The 21,553-nt window shown below is 37.3% G+C and overlaps 1 long non-coding RNA gene across 1 annotated transcript; it reads right to left on the bottom strand.

The window, feature by feature from the left end:
- Positions 1–1,450: 1,450 nt before the first annotated feature.
- Positions 1,451–14,437, bottom strand: LOC133222099 (uncharacterized). Its single transcript, XR_009728194.1, has 3 exons — positions 14,344–14,437; positions 2,422–2,495; positions 1,451–2,302 (listed from the first exon to the last, which is right to left on the bottom strand). It is a non-coding gene; the product is annotated as an uncharacterized LOC133222099 (long non-coding RNA).
- Between the last annotated feature and the right edge of the window lie 7,116 nt (positions 14,438–21,553).

Raw genomic sequence — 21,553 nt, 5'->3', positions numbered from 1 at the left:
TGGGAGAAATTACCATCAAAAATTTTGATTCACATTTAAAATACTATCAATTTAACAGGCCTTTAAAACATCTATTTTGGTTGCTAGTTAAATTATCTTTTCAGCTGACGGAGTCATTCATTTCACAAATTAAAAAAGAAGAGTTTATGTAAGGAAAGCACAGGAGCATATTAGCTGAATTTTTTGGGTTGAGCCTCAGTCAACAAATTTCAATTCATTGCTCAAGATGCCAACTTCACAAATTTCAGATATGGTATCCTAGTTTTAGTTATTGTCTTTCTGAGGAGCCAGTCATGAACTTCAGATCCACATGTTAATTTGATTTCTGTAAGACCAGACTACATAGTACTCCCATTCAGGCTGAAAGCCATGCAAAGAGAATTGCTTTTATATCACAGACAGGAAAAAAAAGAATCTTCCTCAGCTCCTTGTTCAGGACATCAGCTATATCCTTCCAGCTCCCAGTTCATTCTTTTGGAGTTTTAAGAGAAGAAAACAGTCTTTTCAGAAAGAATCAATATCACACTTGCTCCTGTTTTGCAGCCTTTTATCATACAACTTTTTTTATCTTCTGTTTTAATCCACCCTTCCATTAAGTCCTCATTTACCTTGCCTGCTTAGAGACACCACCACAACTTGTCTCAAGTTCCTCCATATTTTCAGGGTGGCACACGTTTTTTCAAAAATCAATCTGATGGTAAGTGCAAGATATTATTGGTTATATCTTGTCAATTTGATATGTGCTAGTACCTGGGAAAGGGTCTCTATGAATTCACAGAAAATGAGAGCAAGTAAAACACCATCTGCATAATAGCTCCATGAATGGAAATAAAGGCCTTATTTTACCATAATGGTCCTTTAACCCTGCTTTCATCCGTGATTTTAATTTCATTCGAGTTCTTCAATATATCTCGCATTCCTACACGTCTCTCACACTGTCAAGAAAGCTGCCTTTGCAAAGAGAAGTGTATGCCTGAAATGTTCTTTCCCCCCACTGGGGATCCACCAAAGTACATTCATTACCTTAAATTAAAAGGAAACACTCAAAAATAATGTATTCAGGGATGTGTCTGCAGCAATTCAGGGTGGCAGATCGATTTTAACCCGAGTGTGCAATATTTCTATATGTGAAAGATGTTATGGTCCAGTGGAGCAAGCAGCCTGCTGAAAGCATGAGGCACATTATGTGTCAGCTATGCACAGAGCTCACGTTTGTGTCAATGAGAGCCACTTGCATGCCGGGGTGCGTGTAACTTGAACCAGGACTTGCCAGCTCTTTCCTTTGCCTCCCATTGCAGAAGGCACAGCATGCACACCAGAGCATGCAGGAAGAGGAGGGAGGGAAAGGAGAGATATTCAGACCATCTAAAACAGGAGGAATTACTTAGTACTTATCTACTAGCCATAGCCACTGTGATGTACTGAAATAAACATTGCTAGACTTCCTGAAAAAGTGCAGAGCCAGATGAATGCAAAATGCCATAGAATAAAAGCTAGAAGCAGAAGTGAAAGGCATGATACGGTCAAAATCAAAGTGAGTGACACAAAAAATATTTTTTAATTACATCAGTTTGTAGTTTCGGACTTCGCACTTCATTTCTCTGAGCATTTCAGCTAAGAGGGACTGCAGTGAGCCATAAAGTGAGGATCAAACACCTGGCTGTATGGGAAAGTGTGCATCGGTGCAAAGAATGCCCAAAATGAAAACAGGTTTCTCTGCTTAAATAAAAGTCCAATTGTCATGCCATTCGTTGAATTAACAGCATAAACAAATTGCCTACAAGAGCCCTCCCTCTTCTGCTTTGAAAGAAATAAGGAACCATCTTTAGGAAGCTTCTGCGGAAAGAGACAGGGAGGGCAGAACAGCTTCCCTCTGGCTCCTCTGACTGATGTCACCATTCCTGTGGCCAAAACATGTTTGTTGCTAAGCAACTATGTATATATTACACTCTTCTGCTTCCATTTGGGATTTAACATATGCATTTTCACTTTCATCTCTGATGCATAGTTACATTTGTTTGCAGTGGGTGCCAGAGTGAATGGAAGCTGTCCAGTATGGGATATGCATAAGAACTGAAAGGCGCACACGGTGATTTACCAATGTGCATCATTGTTTCGCAGCATAGTTCAATGGGAAACCTACTGAGTGCCATTCACCAGTGGTTGGGCCAATTTTTTCATTCAGGATTGATGCTGGTTGCTATATAGCGGCTATTGGTTCAAGAAGTGCAGCAGTTCTCCTATGTCACGAAGTAACAGTGTGTGGATCGTCTGACTGGTAATTATTGCAGATGGATTCTTTCTACTATGATAAAAGAGGTCCATTCTTTCATCTGGAGTTTTGCGTTTTATGCATAAATCCACTTTTTCCTACACCTCTCCTACTTACTTGGCAGGCAATAAAAAAAAAATAAAAATCACCTTTTCTTTTTGAATTGCATGCAGATGACCCAAATCAGTGGCACACATCACACGCATTTTCCTATGAATCAAATCTAAAAAGAAATGAAAAAAGGGTAAGGAGGAAAAGAAAGCAGGATGTGAGAGTTCATTTATATTATAAACACTCTGTAACAGAAAATAAAAAAAAAAAATCAGTTTTAAAAACCACATGTCCATTACCCTGTAATGAAATTATAAGAGAACGCTATTAGTCATGTCTGTACGTTTATTCACATTGTGAGATCAACAATTAAATTAGAAGATCTGACATGGAGTTTACTAAACAAATATTCAAGCTATAACAAAAAAGAAAAAGAACAGGATATTGCTAGCTTCCTTTTGGGTTTAGTATTGTCTCTATTAATAAGCGTTAAAGAATAAAAAATGAGGAATTCTTGCAGTCTAGATGATTTGGGTTTTGTTATGCTTTTCAGTTTCGCTTAATTTCCCACTGGAAGCTTCTCTCTAAGTGCAGGCCCAGGATTATCATCACATAAGGGAAAAAAAAAAAAAAGGAATATTAAGCTATTAAGCTCAGTTTCAGTTTGCTGGTTTTTTTTATTCTCTCTTCCCTGGAAGCTGGGACAGGAGAGGGAGCACAGAAAAGAGGCAAGGCAGCCCTTACACAGACCATAGTTGTTATACAACTTTGAGGAAGAGTGAAATTCTTTTCTTTTTCCTGAAGCTCAAGAAAAATACACTTATGAAAAGGTATATTGTATGAAAGTAACTTGTTTGCGCATTCTCATATGCATTGATTCAGGGTTATCGCAGCTGGAAGAAAAACTTTGCTCTGGGTGTGTACTGGTACAAGGAGTTATGGTCTAGGAGCTCTCTGCTGCAGCCTCCTCTTCCACAGAAGACAGATAATAAGTCAGTCAATGTTATTTTATGTGCTGGCCCCTTTTGGTCTATGAATTTTCTGCACCCTGTGTCTGCACAAGCCTCCAACCGGAGCACTGATGGCAAATCCACACCAGGGGGGAGTGCCCATTATGCTGCTGGAGCGGAGAAAACAGGCTGTACTGCAAGCAAGAACCAGGCCTATCAGTTAAAAAAACAAAATTTGCTTTATAACACTGGTTATTTAAAAACACCCCACTACCCTACACCTTTAAACTGTCCCCAGTTCGGAACCAGCTGCTGTTCAAAAGCTGCCTTGATGCAGAACTGTATGCATTTAGCACTTTACCACTAGTCTCAGTGCCACAAACACAGCTTTTCAGGTAACAGAGTTTGTGACACAAATGGTTCACCTTGAGCTAAGACTTGCACAATTTAAACTGTTATCAACAGCCGCTATAGACACACTCTCCAAAATTTGAAATTCACTGCACAGCTGAAGGACTGACAGCAGCTTCTACATTTAACTTTTGATCTCTGGATACTTTTCCATGCTTCAAAAAAACACTGCTTTCCTAATTCACATCCCTGTTGCATTTGCATCTACCCAATACTAAAAGAGAGTGTGGCTTAGAGAATGGTATGATAATATATATGTACATCTATTTTTCTGCCACAGTCTCCAAGAGAATAATTAGAAGTCCATCTTTATTTCTGATCTCACAAAATATTTTCTTTAAAATGTAATAAACTAGGAGCAACTTCAATCCATGTTGATATTTTTTAATCAACTGAGCAGCATCTTAGAAAGCCATGTAAGCTGGTATCCACAGTGGCACGACCACGTCACAGGAACGGTATCTTTGGTCAGCAGCTAAAGCAGAGCTACACTGGAGTTATTCTGGAGACACATCTAAAACTACCATCCATGCCTAGCAAGCATATCCCTCTCTTCTCCAAAATAGCATCTCACATACTAATAATACATAACGGTAATATTTAGAGCACTGCTAGAGAGTACTATTTCTTCCATTTCAGAAGTCATCTTGAAATGTCCAGCTGAATAAATTATTTTTCATTGTTTTCCCCCAGAGCCTACATTTGGAGAATATTACTAAAAGCTGAAGCTAACACAGATGCACACATTCCAGGGATTCATGTAAAGTCCTGCCACTGCAAGTCCAACTGAGATGATGAACCTTTGTGGACCTTCCAGGAAGCTTGTGAATTTTGTTACCAAGCTCCAACAGCTCTAAAATACATAAGGAAATGAGATCCCATGGTATTTATACAAATTCCCATGCCAGACATAAATGACTACCTTTGTCTACTGTTCAACAAAAAAAACAAACTTGCATGAATCTTTCCCAAATGTAGAAGCGGCTATACCATTACAGTGCTAAATCTGGCAAAAGGTACATGAAGTATACATATTGAGACCAGGCTGGGGGTTTTGAGAGTGTAGAGGATGTTACTGTTACACTGCATTTTTTTAAATCTGTTCTATCTGCTGTTACCTTCTTTTTAATATATATCTAGATATATATCTCTAAGATATAGTCACATAAAAATCAATCACATACTACTCTAATATTAGTTGTAACTCAGCAGATATGCAGAAGAGAATGTTTTTTGTTGCTTCTTGTGCTTAACTTAAAAAAAAAAATCCAACTATTCATCCTGCCTTTAGGAAAATATTCATGAAGCAAAACTGGCAATAGAAAAATAATTATTTGAAAAACATTATATGAGGTGAGTTGTTGCTTCCCTACTGGATGCCAGTTTAAATTGAGCTAATTTGTTTTACCAGTAGCTTAAGAAAACCCCAGCACAGCAGCATGACAATTATATCCAGGTGCAAGGACTTAATTCAACAAATTCTAGGTGGATCCTTCCAGTCGGCTCAGTGGGCCCCATCCTCAGCTGTGTCTAAGAACAGATGCCCTTGAAAAAAAACCTGTGTAATCATGATGCATTCAGTCCTTGAATAGTGAAGCTGAAATGTGTCCAGGAAAAAAAAATAATAATGTAAATGATATTTCTGTGTCCAGAGCATCAATTGACCCATGATTGAGAAACAAAAACATTTCAGGTAAGACATAAATCTGAAACACTTAGATACTTTCTTATGCTATTGTTACATTACACACATAAAAACAATAGCTCATCTGCAAAATATAAGTGTATGGTTCACAGTTCTCAATGTTTTAGAAGTGACACCTGAAAACTCAAAATCATAAATCCAGCTTTCTTAATTTGAGGAATATTTTAATTATATTAAATTTAATATAATATTTAATTATATTATTTTTTATCAAATTGCAGAGCTTTCTGGTTTAATTGGTCTATGTCTTGACATAATAAAAGTTAAAACATTTTTAAAGACAAGAATGTAGGGAAGAATTCAAGATAAACAAGCATTACATAGATATAGTTCATAATACCCAAAAAAATTAGATTTGTAGAGTGGCCTGATCTTTTCAAAGCAATAATGGCACAAGTATAATAATTTTCAAGCTTCATTTTTTGACAATCTGCAGTAACATGCTAATGGTCTGGTTCTGACTCAGGAAAAACTTGCATATCATTTATTTCAATGGGTTAGGACTAAGAAATAATTTATATCTAAAACAAGTGTCACATGTTTATTTGACAATTTCTGAAATACTCCTAGACATGTACATGTTTTACTGATTTGTACACAATGTAGAGTTAGAGTCAATTATTAGATTAGCAGGGACAAGAATTAAAGTTCATAAACGCATTTGGATCTACACACATTGAATACATGAATGCATGCCTAAATGCATAAAGACTAGTTTTCTTGGCTTCTTTCAAGAACTTAGCTTTATTTTGATACATAGTGGTGCTGTCATCATAATTCATGTATTCTAATTTTTAATAACATTTCAAAATATCTTTTCCCTTTTACAATTTTGCATTCAGGAGTTTACTAAATATATCCCCAAAATGCAGCATTTTGTGTTATTATGAATTTCAACTTTAACTAACACTAATTAGAGGTGTACCAGATGACTCTGATTAAACTAGTGGGTAGTGCTTATTCAGATTTAATGTGAGCAATCTGGACATTTTGAAAAACAGCCAAGCTGGCCTCAAATAAAAACCTGCCAAAAATCCAAACTCCAAATTCAGCCAGGCATGGTTCTCATGAACATTACAAATAAAATTAAAATCAGTCTTGGAAGTCTTCGTTCCCTTCAAACAAGAGAACATCCTTCCCATGCCCTCAAGAAATATTTCTGCTTACTACATACTGCCCTATCATAGCCACCTCACAGCACCCAGAACAAAACAGGGAAGACAAACCAAAGAGGTTTTTGCATTTCTTGAAAATGTCAGCTCCGACATCACTGCATACTTGTTTGGTGAGGGTGGAGCAAAATAGGAGGAGGGCAGCTTCCAGTTGAAACACATTTTCCAAGACTGGCATCCAGAAATCGAGAGACATGTTTTTCACTAGCTCTTAATTTAAAACACACTTTATAGAGACATATCTTATTCATCTGAACCTTTGAACATCTGATGTAAGGTGAGATTAAGGAGTCAAATATAAAGGGCTGAGTTTTCTGCTGGTGTAAGATGACATAACCACTTCACATAATAGACTTGTGGCTGCTTATAGCCACATTTGGGTTTTATAGATTACACCCCATCGTCACCACCCCCCATATTGTTCACTTACAGTGCATGTTTTCTATTTACACTGGTGTTAACTTGGAAAGAAAAATCAGAGTAGAACCCACTGTGAGATAGTGTACCTTAACAAGAGCTCAAGTAGAGCTAAATCCATCAATTTGGGTAAATTTAAGCAACATGAAGGTCTCAGGTCAAAATTCAATGGTAGTCATCTCTTTCTTTACACATACCTCCAAAATTCATGGTTTCAAAGACAGAAACATCTAAGATTTAAAGAAAGAGCTACTTTTAGACTGTCACTCTCTGTACAGTACAAAGTACCGAACTCCTCCAAATGAATTTATTTTCAAATGCTGTATTTCCTTAAACCAAGATGTCTAGAGACGGTTAAGTATAGTACAGATGATAACCCAAACTACCCTGTGCATATTAAGGTTTGTTAGAGTGAAAACGTGCTTTGTAAGGCCATAGGGTCAAATATTTAAGATGTTAAAGATGTCTATCGCCTATTAGAGAGCCAATTTATTGGGTTTCAACAAGACCTTCCCTGAATTACACTGTTTAAAAAAAAAAAAAAATGCTGTCAATGAATTTTGGTTTTTTAAATTATTATTGGACTTTATTCTCTATTTTCAATAATAAATTGCTTTCCTAAATAAAATTTAAGGCCTTGCTTTATTAAATGTGAATTAAAGAAAAACACCTTTCCATGTATGTTTTATGCTTATCTAGAATAGCAGAACATATTACTTTATTGGAAACTCACCCCCATTAAACTTTTGGTTCTGTCTGCAAATATCTGTACAAAGTTATACAGATGTGGGAAAAGCTTTTTTTCATCTGCGATGTTTTGTTTCACAAAACGAAATTGCCCAAAAAGTAGTCTGTGGTAGAGAGTCTCAAAATTCATGCTTGCATGAAATTAAATACAAATTTTAATCCTGGTTTAAGAATTCATCTGTAAAATGAAAACATTTAACAATAAACTAATATTCCTAAAGTAGGTTTCATCAAAAATAAACTTAGCTTGTGTAGAGCTAGGATTTTTACTCAGAGTATCAGACTGTTGAAATGTTTTGGAAACAAAAAAATAATCAAAAATTACTAACATTAGCAGTTGATTAGGAAAAAAACTTTCTATATGTTTTTCTGATCAACTGTTAAAAGAATTTTAGCATTGTTTCACCATACACTTTCAGTGCAGTTTATTTTTGCTGCCAACACTGTTTCTGATATCTATTTTAGCCTATATTTCACAATGGATGATTACATCCTTAATCATTACTGGTCATTGGTCATTAATTTATTTCAGAGTACATACCTCTGTGGGCAGTAATTACTGCACAGCCTTCAAAAAGATACCATTAACAAAATGAGAAGATAGAAAATGTTAATTGCTGTAAATGTTCTACTAGCTTCTCTCTGAAAAGAGTATGCCTGGAGACTAAGATCACATTAATTTTTTTCCTAGAAATTGTCACATAGCATAAAAAGATAAGAAATAAAAAGAAAGAATGTTAGAAGCCCAGGAAGAAGGACTTTCCCTGCACTCACAAATTTCCTTTTAAAAACGTTACAATAATTTTCATGAATGAAAATGGGTTAATTTTGTATTTTTAAATTTGATCCTGTGTGTTTATGCACACTCTGCAGCTACTGAATCCATCCATGTATAATTTCATCTCTAACAACTGATAGTGGGCTGAATCATTGACTGTTATAGGGCTTAGTAGCATGTTTTATATAGGTAGAGGTCTTTGTCTGCTCTGTAAATAGATGGCTTCCACCAGTGAAAAACCTGTTCGCCCAAACTCAGTGAAAACAATTTCTAGACCCAGCTTTCCAGCAAGCACTAAGACCTGATGCAAAGCATCGTTTGAATCTGCTATGTGAATCTTTACTGTCACATACCTTGTAGTTTAGAGCAGGCTGTTTTCAGAAGGTTCAGAGCAGGTTTTTGTTGGTGGTGTTTCATTTTGTTTTAAAAAAAGGCTCATTACACTTCTTGACTCATTTTTTCTTAAATGTAAAACACGTATCCACAAACTATAACCTAAACAGGCTTTTTCCTGCAAGAGCAATGCCTCCAGTGTCCTATGCATGACCTCAACTCATAGCTTGGCACACAGACTTACATATTCATGATTATGAGGCAAACCACAACCTATTGGGTGTGTGGATGTGCATGGTGTGAGTGCTGAAAGAAAACAACATTGCCAGAGATTCAACTCAAAATCTGGTCATCACCCTGATCATAAAACTTTCCATTCTTCCCAAAGAAGATTTTACTTTTGATTGCTGGGTAAGCAGGAAGGGGGATGATCTTTTGCACATGGTCAGGAGCATATCAGCAAAGACAGGAAGGTAGAGGGTGACTGCATCTACAAGAACACCCAACCAAATACTACAGCCATTCTAGACTGACATCACTGGGACTATACAGAAACTGGATGCGTGAATGCCTGTGGAAAAGAAAGCAAACAGAAAGCCTCATGATTGCTTACATGATTGTGTAGAATTCATCTGAACCAACATTTGCCAATGTGGTTTTTGAAATATTTACCCAGCTCAGTGTGAGACACCAGAGTGAATAAGTTAAACTGAGAAAACAGTTTCCCATACAGCAAAAGTAAACACTCCATGAACATCCAATTAGAAAATGGCACAGAATAGTGTTTTGCAGGCCATTGTGACTCCCTTAATGCCCTTAAATACATAAATTGGCTAGTTAACTAACCAAGATACATCAAAAACTTCACTGGACACTGAAGAGTATCCAACTTCCCTTAAAAACTGAGCAGATTAAGCACCATTCACTGGTGTCTTTTCTGACAGCTCCACACTTCAGTGGATCGTCCTGACTAAACATCACAGGCTAGACAAATTCTTATCTTTTGAAATAACTCCAACTCAGTTTTTAAGCTGACACAGCATTCAAAACTTTAATATGATTTACAGTTAAATTAAACATAAAAACGTCATCATTAAAATAACTGTGATAAGGTTAAGACCTAATGCCACATATACTTTCTAAAGGTAGCCAAAGATATAAACACTTTGGTCTGTGGTGTCCCATCAGACCAGAAACATACCCATCTACACTGTGCTTATGCAGTGTGTACGAGTTGCAGGCTTTCAATATTTTATAAAATATTCCCTCTACTCAACTTGACTCCCTTTTTACCACATTCACTATTATTCATGCACCTTGTCTGTTGATGTTTTATTTTAAATTATAAAGCCCTAGTAATTTCTCTGCCATTTCTAGAAGTATGATTACAAGAAAGATCACCATTAGCATCCTTTCCAACCCTAAATATTCTGTGATTCTATGATTTTGAAAGTATTGTATATCCAATAAACTCAACCTATTTAGTGAGTGCCAACACAATACTGTTTGCAAAAAAAAAAAAAAGGTTTTGTACTTAAAAGAAAAAAAAATCAAGTATTTCCAACAAACATTTCTTCCAAATGTTTAGCAAAATGTGAATGGAGGACATTATATTCCTCTAGATTCATGCCTCAACAGCCACCTCGTATATGATCAAGGCATCCGGTAGTATAAGCTAGATAATTCAGATACAGTTTTAGTAGTCTGAAATCCTTTTAAAAATACTTAGGTGGCCTTACAGATACTTAAATCTCCTCTCAGAAAGAAAAAGTACTCAAACAAAAAGCATGAGTCTCGAATACACACTTACTGTCCCAGACCAATCTTTCACTATCTCAACAATACCTTGGCTTATGTCATATGCATCTGGTGAAAATATGTTTTTTCTCCAGTTATACTTTGTCAAAAAGTCCAGTTCTTTGTATATCATTATTAAGGAGGAATTACCAGACTTAATAAATTGCTTCTTTCTTCCTTATACCTCAAATCTCTATTTTCAGTAGGTAAAGTGGAGCATCCTGGAATGCTTATGGATGTTATCAGCTGAAAAAAGTTGTCATAATAATAAAATACTAACTTCTTGCAAGCTTTTTTCATCAAAGTATTTTGCAGGTGGTTTCATCATTCCTATTTCCTCTAATAAAGGAACCAAGATGCGGATGATAAAGATGACATGCTTACAGGTCTACACCAGTATACACTAGCCGAGAAATGATACTCTAACTTTCCTAACTAAAAACATAAGTGGGAATCATCAGATGAGGGTGAGTGCTGAGACAATCTCCACATAGACAAGATTTGAACCAAGCATCACAAAGGAAACTAAGGCAAACCTTTCCTGGAAAAAGCAAAGACAGGAAGAGAGAGTATCTCTTACGGGGCTCTTTTAATGAGCACTAAAGATGAGGACCACTTCTAATCTACCCTCAGGCATGAAGAAGACAGATGGCAACTTGCTATCACTCCTTCAAAAACTGTCAGATGTTTTCTGCCCTCTTTCAGTAGTGCCCAGCTCATTGGATGGACTTTCTAAAAATCTATGTCTTTTCTTACCAGATCATATTTTGCAGGTCTCTTCAGATTTCCACAGCTTAACCAAAGCATCGAACTTTTCAGCAGCAATATCATCACAGTAATGCTTAAGAATCCCACACAATGAGGCACTATTTTAGTGTGCTGCATTTTTATACTCATTTCTGTCCTTTGGAAGAATTGGAAAATACCTGAAAAATTATTCTGAATCTGCTTCCTTCCTGATGAAACCGAGAGGTATCACATTATCCTTCCCCACTTCTTAGTATACAAATTCCCCTTCAAGTTCCTTCAATGGCTTCCCCTTTAACTTTTGTATCATATTCTAGTATTTCATCTTTACTTCAAGGCACCACACTACCAGTCTTTCCTGTGTGTCAGCCCTCCTTTCCTCATAGTAAATCTCCTACTGGCTGTGCTCTTCTCACACAGCTCTTCCTAACACTTCTTCAGAGCCTTCTCATGATTTTTCTTAAATACTGCCTCTTTTACACAGAAAACCGATTCAAGCTCTTGATTATCAACTACTCTTTTCCACTGAATTATTTCTATAACAAAATGTCTCTTCAAAGCCTAGAGAGGAAAAAAAAATGCATACTGTAGAGAGATACTTTGGGGGTTTTTCTGTTTGTAAAAACCAGACTTGATATACAGCTTAAAACAACTGTAAAAAATCACTGAACTTACAGAATATTCTGAAAATGAAAACCAAAGAATAAATATCAAGATAATACTTCAGAAAAGACTAATAATTAAGAAAGCTGCAGATTAAGGTAAATTAATGTATGTTGGGAGAAACAGAGCTTGCTCCATGTATAAAATGTCATTGTCTCTGAGCTAGTCATTATCACTCAGACATGAAGTCTTGGGATTATAACAGTGCCATGAAAATATCACACAAGTACTTGGTAATAGTTAAAAAGGTCATTTACTTTTTAGAAGGAATGAAGAATGAAACAAAAAAAATAGAAGACATCTAATCTTTCACTGTATAAACCCATGCTTCTCCTATACTTTGTAAGGTATGTTTACTTATAAGCCCTGTGCATGGTAAATGTGCAGAGAAGCAATGAAGATGATGAAAACTATGGAGGTCCACAAAATTATTGAGCACCCATGAGATAGAGAGATGGATCGCTCATTGCCTCTTTCAATACAGAAAACATCAGCCAAAGGAAGCTAGTTGATCCCAGTTCAAAACAAGCAAGCAGTTCTCCATTCATGTGTAGCAGAATTATATAAATTCTTGCCAAAAGATGTGGCAGAAGCAAAACTTCACTGGGTTCAAGGGCAGGATTAATAAATACTTGGAAAAGAGATCTGGAGAGTAAATAGACAAGCCACAGAGGTCTTAAAGTCCCTGAGCCAGAATAGTTAGAAGCCAGAAGAACACTCAGTGGACAGATTTTATATATTTGCCTTGTGCATGCTGTATAATCTTCCCCTGATGCCCAATTTTGGCCACTGTTACAAAAAGAATAATGCTAGACAAGCATTCCACCTGAACTACTGCAGTTTCTTTTATGAAGTTATTTCTGAACATTATAACAAAAATACTCAGGACACATTCCATGCTTCTGAGCAGTGCCATGTCTTGAAAAAGCATTATCACAAACGGAAAGGGGATGAGGGTAATGCTTCGTTGGGCTATGCTATAATCCAAGGGCAACAAAGATTTTAATAGCAGGAGGCAAACTCAGAATATAAATCATTTTAGAGATAATCTCACATGTACAAAACTACTTATCTAAACCATTCCTGTATGTTAGATCCAATTTAGGATTTACACACTTTAACGCTGACTGGTGCTCTCAATTTTCTAATGGATTATGCCTGGTATCATTCAGTAACACACTGAATCTAGGTGAACAATCCTTTGGCTCTGAGAATCTGTTACCCTGGATCCTCAAACATAACCAGGAGACTGCAGTGTAATATGCAGTGCAATAAGGTGCTGTCAGTGACCTTTCTGAAAATCTCCTCCAATAACAAAACAGGTGGCCACCAACAGCTATGTCAGTTCTCAATGTTCTGTTCACCACTTAAATGAACGAGGACCGTATTCTTTCTTGTCTCATACATCAGCAGGGCACCCTGACAAGGATTAATAAACAATAATCCAGCAATAAATTACAGCCAAAGAATCTGGAACAGATTCCATGGGATGATGAGACTTTGGCTAGCATACAGCACTCACAACATTTGGAACATCTCCTGTGTCAACGATTAACACCTCACTGAGTATTCTGAATACACAGGGTATTTCACACACAATAACTGACCTTAATGAGGGCAAAAGATAAGTTACCTTTTCAAATCTTAGGGGGAAATGGGCTGAAAAGCTTTCAACCATGACAATATCTTGAGTCAACACATCTCTGAAGAAGCAGGTCTTCCTACAAAAACCCCTTGTGAAAGATTTCAGAATATCCAGCTTTTATATTCCTTCTTGACAAACTACCAATACTTAGAAAAGTTCTGGAGCGTGCATATTGCTGTGGGACAATGAACACATTTAGGCCTTTGCTCCAATAACTTCTAGGAGCATGCCTGTAAAGCTAAGGGAAGTGCTATTTGGAAGCTGTTCAAATTACAAAGTCTTGTAGAACACAGGTGAGATTCATGACTCTTCCCTAGGCTTGCACAAAGCATCCCAGAGACCCTTGTTAGTTACATGAGGAGTGTATAACTGCTAGAATCAGGTGGTAGACAAGAATGGCATTGTTTTAACCGTGAGCAATCCTTCCTCAAACACAACACACTGTTTAGATGCACACTGCTGAAGGAAGCCTGTGATATCCCCTTTGTATTCATATTTCAACTACAGCAGAGTTACTGGCAGAAGAGGAATAAATAATAATAAACACTAGCTGACAAGTGCAGACCATTTCTAAAGTACAGCAGAAACAGAATATGTAACAACTCAACATACTGTAATGTTCAAAACAAGGTGTTGTTTGGTTTTAGTACCTTACCTTATTGTAGAACTTCTTACCCTGAACAAACCCAGTTTCCTCACGTAAATTATCATGCTTAAACATGGAAAACCTTGAAGCAGATAGAAGCAATACCTAAAGGTAAGGGAGGAAAAAAAAAAAAAAAAACAAACATGTTGAGGCTCAAATCAATGCAATCTAAGCTAGTTGTTAAAGAAGGTACTAAAACACATTGCTGTCCCTCTAGAAAAAGTTGTAGGTTATTGACAATACTCTGATTCAGAGATAAAGTGAAAGGAAATCCACCCCGAGAGTAAGTTGGGCACTCGTAAGCCGGGTTTACCAGTGTAATGAAAAGCATTCAAGTGTCCAGAAAAAGTAAGCAATCCTTCTACTGCATTTAACTTAATAGCAAGCCAAGAGGCACACTGTAGAGCTGAAAACCAAGACTCCTTAAGATCTCACCCTCTTGAACGTACAGATATGAAGACTTCCTCTGGTATCACACATCTATTCCCAAATCCTATCCAAACCCATGCACCCATCTTCATATACTGCACTTGGCTGAGGCTTTCCACTGATCTCCCTTCAATCTAGGCTTTCATGCTACCCTGACTTTCGATTCAGGCAAAAATGTCACAAAGGCTTCATTAAGTTACAAAAAATAAAGAAAACAAAAAAATGGGAAAAACACCCTTTTTCTTCACAGAAGTGTAGAAAAAAAAAAATTAAAAAAAACCTTTGCTTTCCTCTCCTGACATTCAGAAGGAAACAAGAACATTAAGTATTTACTCAGCTACTCATTCCCACTTACACCTTCTCACAGCTGTAATACCCACCCCAAATTACCTCCTCCTCCCTGAATCACAACAGGATTTAGTCACCCTGTAGTACCCCACCCACCCCCCCTTTATAGACTGGTGAGAGAATCAATTAAATCCCCACAGCTGGCTACCCCGAAAATCCCTGCACTCAGTTCAGGCAGCTGTGGCCCTTCCTCTAGCAAAAGGGAGATTATTAACTCCTTCCCAACCATTCCTGGACATAGGTTTTATAACCCATTTCATACACCACCATCACAAATCAAGCACTCAAAACCCTTAAAGCCTGAATAAAATACAAGCTGGAAAATGCCCAAACCTGATTTTCTTTTCTTTTTTTTTTTTTTTTTTTTACTGCAGAGACCTAGTCTATTAATTTCCATTAAGAAACTAAATTTGATAAATAGATAACATTATAAAAAGAAAATGTAATTAGCATGTAGCCTTGGTAGATGTAAACTTACTGGTACCCAGGAGTAATAGCAGTTTATGTGAAAACTAGAATGTTAACATAATTATGAAAATGAATGTATAATTTATGCACAGAAGATGGAAAATATGCAAGGTGTGTAGAGCATACAATTATATTGTATTTTCTCATTTCTATTGATAGATTATAAATCTTTAGAATATGTTGAAACCATGCATAAGTCTGCATGATTTTTGGATGGCCATGATTTCTGATAAAGTTTTTTTTTCTTTTGTTTTTAATTAAACTCCATTTTACAACAGCAGCCCTTCCCCTGCTTTATTATGCCAAAGAAGCATATGGAAATATAAACTCTGAGATGTTACTGATTTATTTTGATGTTGGAGCATTTTGCTCTTGTGTAAACATTTCTTGTGACATGAATATGGATAGTTTCAAATCTTAGAAGAGTTCATTACTAAAGGTAGCATATGTTTTTGACTCCTGAACCATGAGGGAAATGAGAACACCCAGCTTGCCAAACAGTAAATTGTAAACAGTTGGTACACCCCTAAGCAAAAGACTGAAATAATTACTGTATCTGTGGTTTAGAGTAGCCAGCTCATTTTTATGTCTCTTTTTTGTTTGGGGTCTTTTTTTCATTTTGCTGATTTAATGTTTTTCTGCAAGGTTTGTAGATGCAGTCTAAATATATACTTTGGGCCTGCAGCATCATGATTCTAAGTGTGCAGATGTCACTGTGGATTCATGGATTTCCAGATATCCTACGATCATGTAGAAAAGCTTGTGTTGAAAGAAGCAGTTAGCTGTTTCACTTCCAGACCTACTCATATAATATGTATTTTTTTTAACCTAGGCTCCATCTTCCAAGGTACCAGACTTCTCTAGCCCATCAAGTTCTGAATACTTTCACTGCTTTGAATATCATGAGAAACTATAGCCAGTAACTATTCTGGCATACTTACACACAGAACATGGCTAGAGCTGAAAGACATGAATGGTTCTTTTGTGTATCATCTGTAAATTCTTACTGTGATTTTCCAAGGAGTCTGGCATTCCCGTGTCCTTGCCTTTCATGGAGCTTCCTCTCCAAATGGTTCAGCTCATGATGGAAGTGTTCCCTGCTGTTGTAGCATCAGGGTCCAAGACTGTTCTCTGCTGTGTCTTGGAGCACCTCCACACACACAGATACTGCCTTGGAGAGTGTCCTGAGGTGGCAAAAAGCAGGAAGCTAGGATCCACATATAGTTCTTCAGGGACGCATAAGACATTGCATTTAACTGTGTGCTGCCTTTCTCTTCCGTAGTGACAGTTTTCATTGCTTCTGCTGAAAATTAGGCACCCAGCCTTGCCCCTCAGAGCAAGGGAGACCAAGGAAGGAGCTGGGTGGGGAGTTGCACACACCAGGCTGGAGTGCAGAGGCTAACAGATGGGGTTTTAATATATTCATTCTGTCCTGGTGCCTTCTTGGACTCTTGGCCATAAATGCATATCTGAGGTGAGGTTAGCATGCTTGCTTTTCCTTCTCTACTACAATTCCCAAAAAAAAGTGAAAGACATTTTACAGAGTATCTGGTAATTTACTGGTTTGGACACTTAGCTGGGATCGGGCTGATTCCCTAACAACCAAATGACCCAGGCAAAATCTCTTTGTCTTCCTCCACATTCCCTAAATCTGTGTCTTACACATACTCTGAAAAAAGCTACACCCTTGAACTCCAGGGCTTCCAGGCCACCAACCATAGACTAGTTTTTCCATTTTTTTTTTCCATGCATTATCTAAGTATTGTGGATGTGGACGAAGAACAGATACAACTTTAAAAGTAGGAGAGAAAACTACCCAGGCACGCAGATGCAACCTCATCACAGGGCTGCTTATGAGTTGCAAGAAGCACTCAGATAAATCTGTCCTGGACGTCAGTATTTAAAGACCTTAGGTGCTTATCTATCTTTGGTAATCTGGGTCAAGTGATTTGCCTAGATCTCATGCAGCATGTTGGGTTGACAGCATAGCTAGGATTAGGAATCCTGGGCCTTGAGTCACAGATTGTTGCTCTCTTCAGTGCATGCCACTTTAGCACATAAACCAAACATACCACATTCACAGCAAATACTGGCTACAGACAGGACTTGAATTCAGGGAGCCACTACACTGTACATAGTCTCATAAGCATGTATGGGTACATACAGTTAAAAAGAACAAAACTTCCAAAAGCAAGACATTACTTTATGCATGCCCTTCTCCTGGGGAAGAAGAGAGAAAGAACAGTATGGTACAGATGTGATTGATGTTGTTTAACGTATTAATGGACTGTCTTGTCAGACACTATGGTGAAGTGCATATCAGAAGAGGGATGAAGCCACACAGCCTTGTCTGGCCTCTATCTCCCCATCAGTACCACTGTTTCACTCAGTCCTCAAGAACCCATAGAATCAAGCAGCTTCAAGTCACAGGCACCCACTGAGTATTCCTCCTGACATGCAGATATGTGGATTTACCCAACTTTGTGTTACACTGCAAATATTCAGAGAACTACTTTCCAAGAGCAAGCAAGGATTTATACATCCTCCGCACAAGCATAACCAAATCACATTTTCTTGAAATTAGGCTTGATGGTTCAACACCTGGGCCTGGTTTCACATTAAGTACTTTTGAAGAAAGGCAAATAGGCTCCAACATTCAGATTTGTAGCAATATACTAAATCTGGCATGTATCATAAACCTTTCACACAGCTCTAGAAAGAATTCCTTTTGTCCCTGCAAGAGTTATATATTTGGCAAATTCATCTCTTGTGTAACGTTATTGTCTTCGAGTGTAGTAACATGAAGGATGAATTAATCCTGTTACCAAATGATTTTTTACAAACAAATAATTGAGGCTTACTGAATGAGAAATAAATAGACTCTGCTATTTAAAAGCCAAAGCAAGACAAAAACTGCTTCCCATATTAACTCCTTTAAATCTCTGCAAAAGAAAAAGTGTCAAAGGTCAGGAAATATAACACAACCCTGAACTGCAACGTTGCATGCTCTTTCAGTAAAAGGAGGAACTCAAGTGCTAGTGAAGGACAAGGAATTGATCAAGCAGCAACAAGTTCATTCTTCTGACATATAAAGAGTAGAACATTGCTCCTTTGTTCCACATTTGTTCCATGCAGTTATCAACCAGAATTTACTTAGGCTTTCATTCAAGTGTCATTGTGCAGACTTATTCAAAGAGTATGGATGGAGACATAGCACAGAGATAACTGCCCCATTTCTCTCTCTCTCATCTCCACATTTAATGGATTCCATTAAATGTGATCCATCTTGAGTTTTTAGGTAAAATAAAATGTAAAGTAGAAGAGGAAAGATATATTTGAAGAGAAATAAGATGAGTGTAAAAGGCCACAAAGTGTAGAGTAGAAAGTTAGGAAAGTCCTCAGAAAAGGTTCAACTGCTTGTGAATTATATTACTTCAGTACAGCAGATTTTATGGTACTAGGTAACATTTGGGTGACAGGCTAAAATGTATGCTGAATAGGTACAGCACAACTACAGCTTAAGGAGTGATCATAAGATTCGTCTTCCCTGAATGCTTGGTGATATTTGTTTCTTTGGTCACAGAGCCTTTATTATTCTGATTTAGCTCTTCTGCTCTAGCTGCTCTTTTTGAAAGTTTCAGTAACACCTCAGTACATTTTAAAATCTCACAGCAGAAAGCCATTTCATTTGGTTCATTTTACTTGCTGAATATGTGGCATAGATTACACTGCTATTTAGTAAACCACAGAGATATATCACACATCAGTATTCCCAAGGTAGCTGGCAGGGTCCTGTGCAAGCACCATCAGGTGGGGCAGGACTGCCCTCTGAGCACTCCAGCAAGAGAGGTGGGAAAAATCACCTCAAGGGAGAACTGCAGAAGAACCAGTCATTGCTTCCCATTTTTTCCTCATCCTTTGCTTCTTCTGACAGGAGGAACAAAATTTCTGGCTGTCTCAGGTATGCGCATCCCCAGTTTCACCCTCCTGAGTTTAGCCAACACTGACCAATCTGTGGGGCACTTCCCTTACAAAACTTTTCTATGGAAGATTTTCTTTCCCTTTGGATATGCATTGTGGTTAAAGATAGAAAAAGCTGGCATAAAGCAAGGCTACATTTGGCTCAGTGTTTCTGGTATGCTTTTCATCCAGTTACAACAAAAGTTATCTATCCAGCTCCCTTGTTTCTGTCTTGAAGGAAATTTTTATCTTCATTAAAATTCATTGCTCCCTACTCTCCCTCCAGGGCTTCTTCTTGTTAATTCCATCTTTGCTATCACTATATCTACTATAAATATCCCAGCTTTGCGTGCCTTTACCTCTGCCCTCTGTTGCCAGGGTCACAGCCTCTTCCTAGTACTTTCATTTTGCTACAAAATTATTAGCTTTAAAGTGCACGTATTTGTATCTCACCAGGGAAGATCAACAGGTCTGTGGCCATATCTTACTTTTATTGACCTCTATTCACAGTCCCTTCAAGCCTTTTCCCTCAGAAGGCTCTCGCATTCAGACCCTCATGCCTCATAACCTAACATTCTGTTTTCCATTTTTACAGGTAATAAAGTCCAGAGGGACAAAAAGCACCCGGACAGCTGTACCCAGGTTTTCCAAATCTTTGGTTGACTGACTAGAAACTAAGCCACTCTTCTTTCCTCTGTGATCTCCTACACTGCATGGATGTTCTTCTTTTTTTGCCTTGCTGCCTCACCTCCCTCTCCCAGAAACATTTTTGTTCTTAAATCTCATCTGAAAAATTTTCCAATTCCCTTTTGCTTTTTTGTTGTTATACAACTTATTTCCTTTCCCTTCTCTTTTCCCTTCTTCTTTGGCCCCTAAACTCAACCTAGGTTTCAAAAATAATTCTGCTGCTATTTCTTCTTTATTTCTGATTTTCCTGTGTTCATGGTACTCTATCCCCAGAGATTTTCATTTTTGCCTCCTTGAGAGTCACTGCAGCAATCTGTGTAAAACATTCCTTCTTTTTCTTTATGTCTCTCTGCAAAGTGCTTTGCACTACTTTTTATGGAGCATGCTTTATACAAATAAATTAGATTCTGATTTTATGGGAAATGAAAAGACTATAGTAAGCAAGCTCAGAGGACACTAGAAGCATTGTAAGTAGCAATACTTATTCTTTATCCAGCTTTATTTAAAACCAAAAACAAAACATAAAGAAAACCCCACAAAGGTAACACACTTGAAAATTTTGGTACACAAAATATAATTTGTGTGTCCTCATAATAATTAGTGTAAATTCAATTTTGTACTAGGTAGCCCATTTTGGGACATTGCTCAAAGCAAGTTCTAAAACAAAGAAAGTCAGAGAGAAAGGGAGAAGGAGAGGGAGAGAGAAAGATTTATCTGTAGTTAAAATCAATGTCTGCACTTTCAGAAAATGTAGTGGCTTTCCTCATACTCACACTCATTTTAACTTCCATGTCGTGGCTCATTATATCCTGTCTTTAATACATAAGCTTTTAGGCATAGATTCTCTTTTGCTTCAGTGTCACCAATAGGAAAAGAAAATAGTACTTAAATCTGTAACAGCTGCATATGCTTCCCGCTAAACCAAATGCACTGTAGATGTGCGAGCCTTCACTTCTAAATATTTTCAGCTGCTTATGTAATGTATACATGTGGCAAGTCAGCAAAGTGTTAGCTTGCAATGCTTCCAGCCAGTCATATATCTTTTTTTCTCCATGTGTTGTTGTCTTCTATCTTACACATACCAATATAATCTTTACTACCTATCTCCACTTTTTACAATGAACCTAAGATAAATCTACCTGAATGTTTGCACAACACAGAAAAGTATATACCTCAATGTGGAGATTTAGACAATTAAACTGAGAAATCCATTTTATGTAATTTCATCAGTCTCTAGTGTAAAAAGGTATATAGGCTCTACTTGTTTTTGGAAAAAAATGGGGATTTTAGTTTCTCATCCTGCATTCTGATATTTCAGAAATAAAAT

The sequence above is a fragment of the Neopsephotus bourkii genome, unplaced genomic scaffold, assembly GCF_033783945.1.
Source record: "Neopsephotus bourkii isolate Nb327-2 ecotype Australia unplaced genomic scaffold, CSIRO-AGI_Nbou_v1 NB_1574, whole genome shotgun sequence".
Lineage (NCBI taxonomy): Eukaryota > Metazoa > Chordata > Aves > Psittaciformes > Psittacidae > Neopsephotus > Neopsephotus bourkii.
Note: the sequence above shows the minus strand (reverse complement) of the source record. Positions and strands in the feature narration are given on the sequence as shown.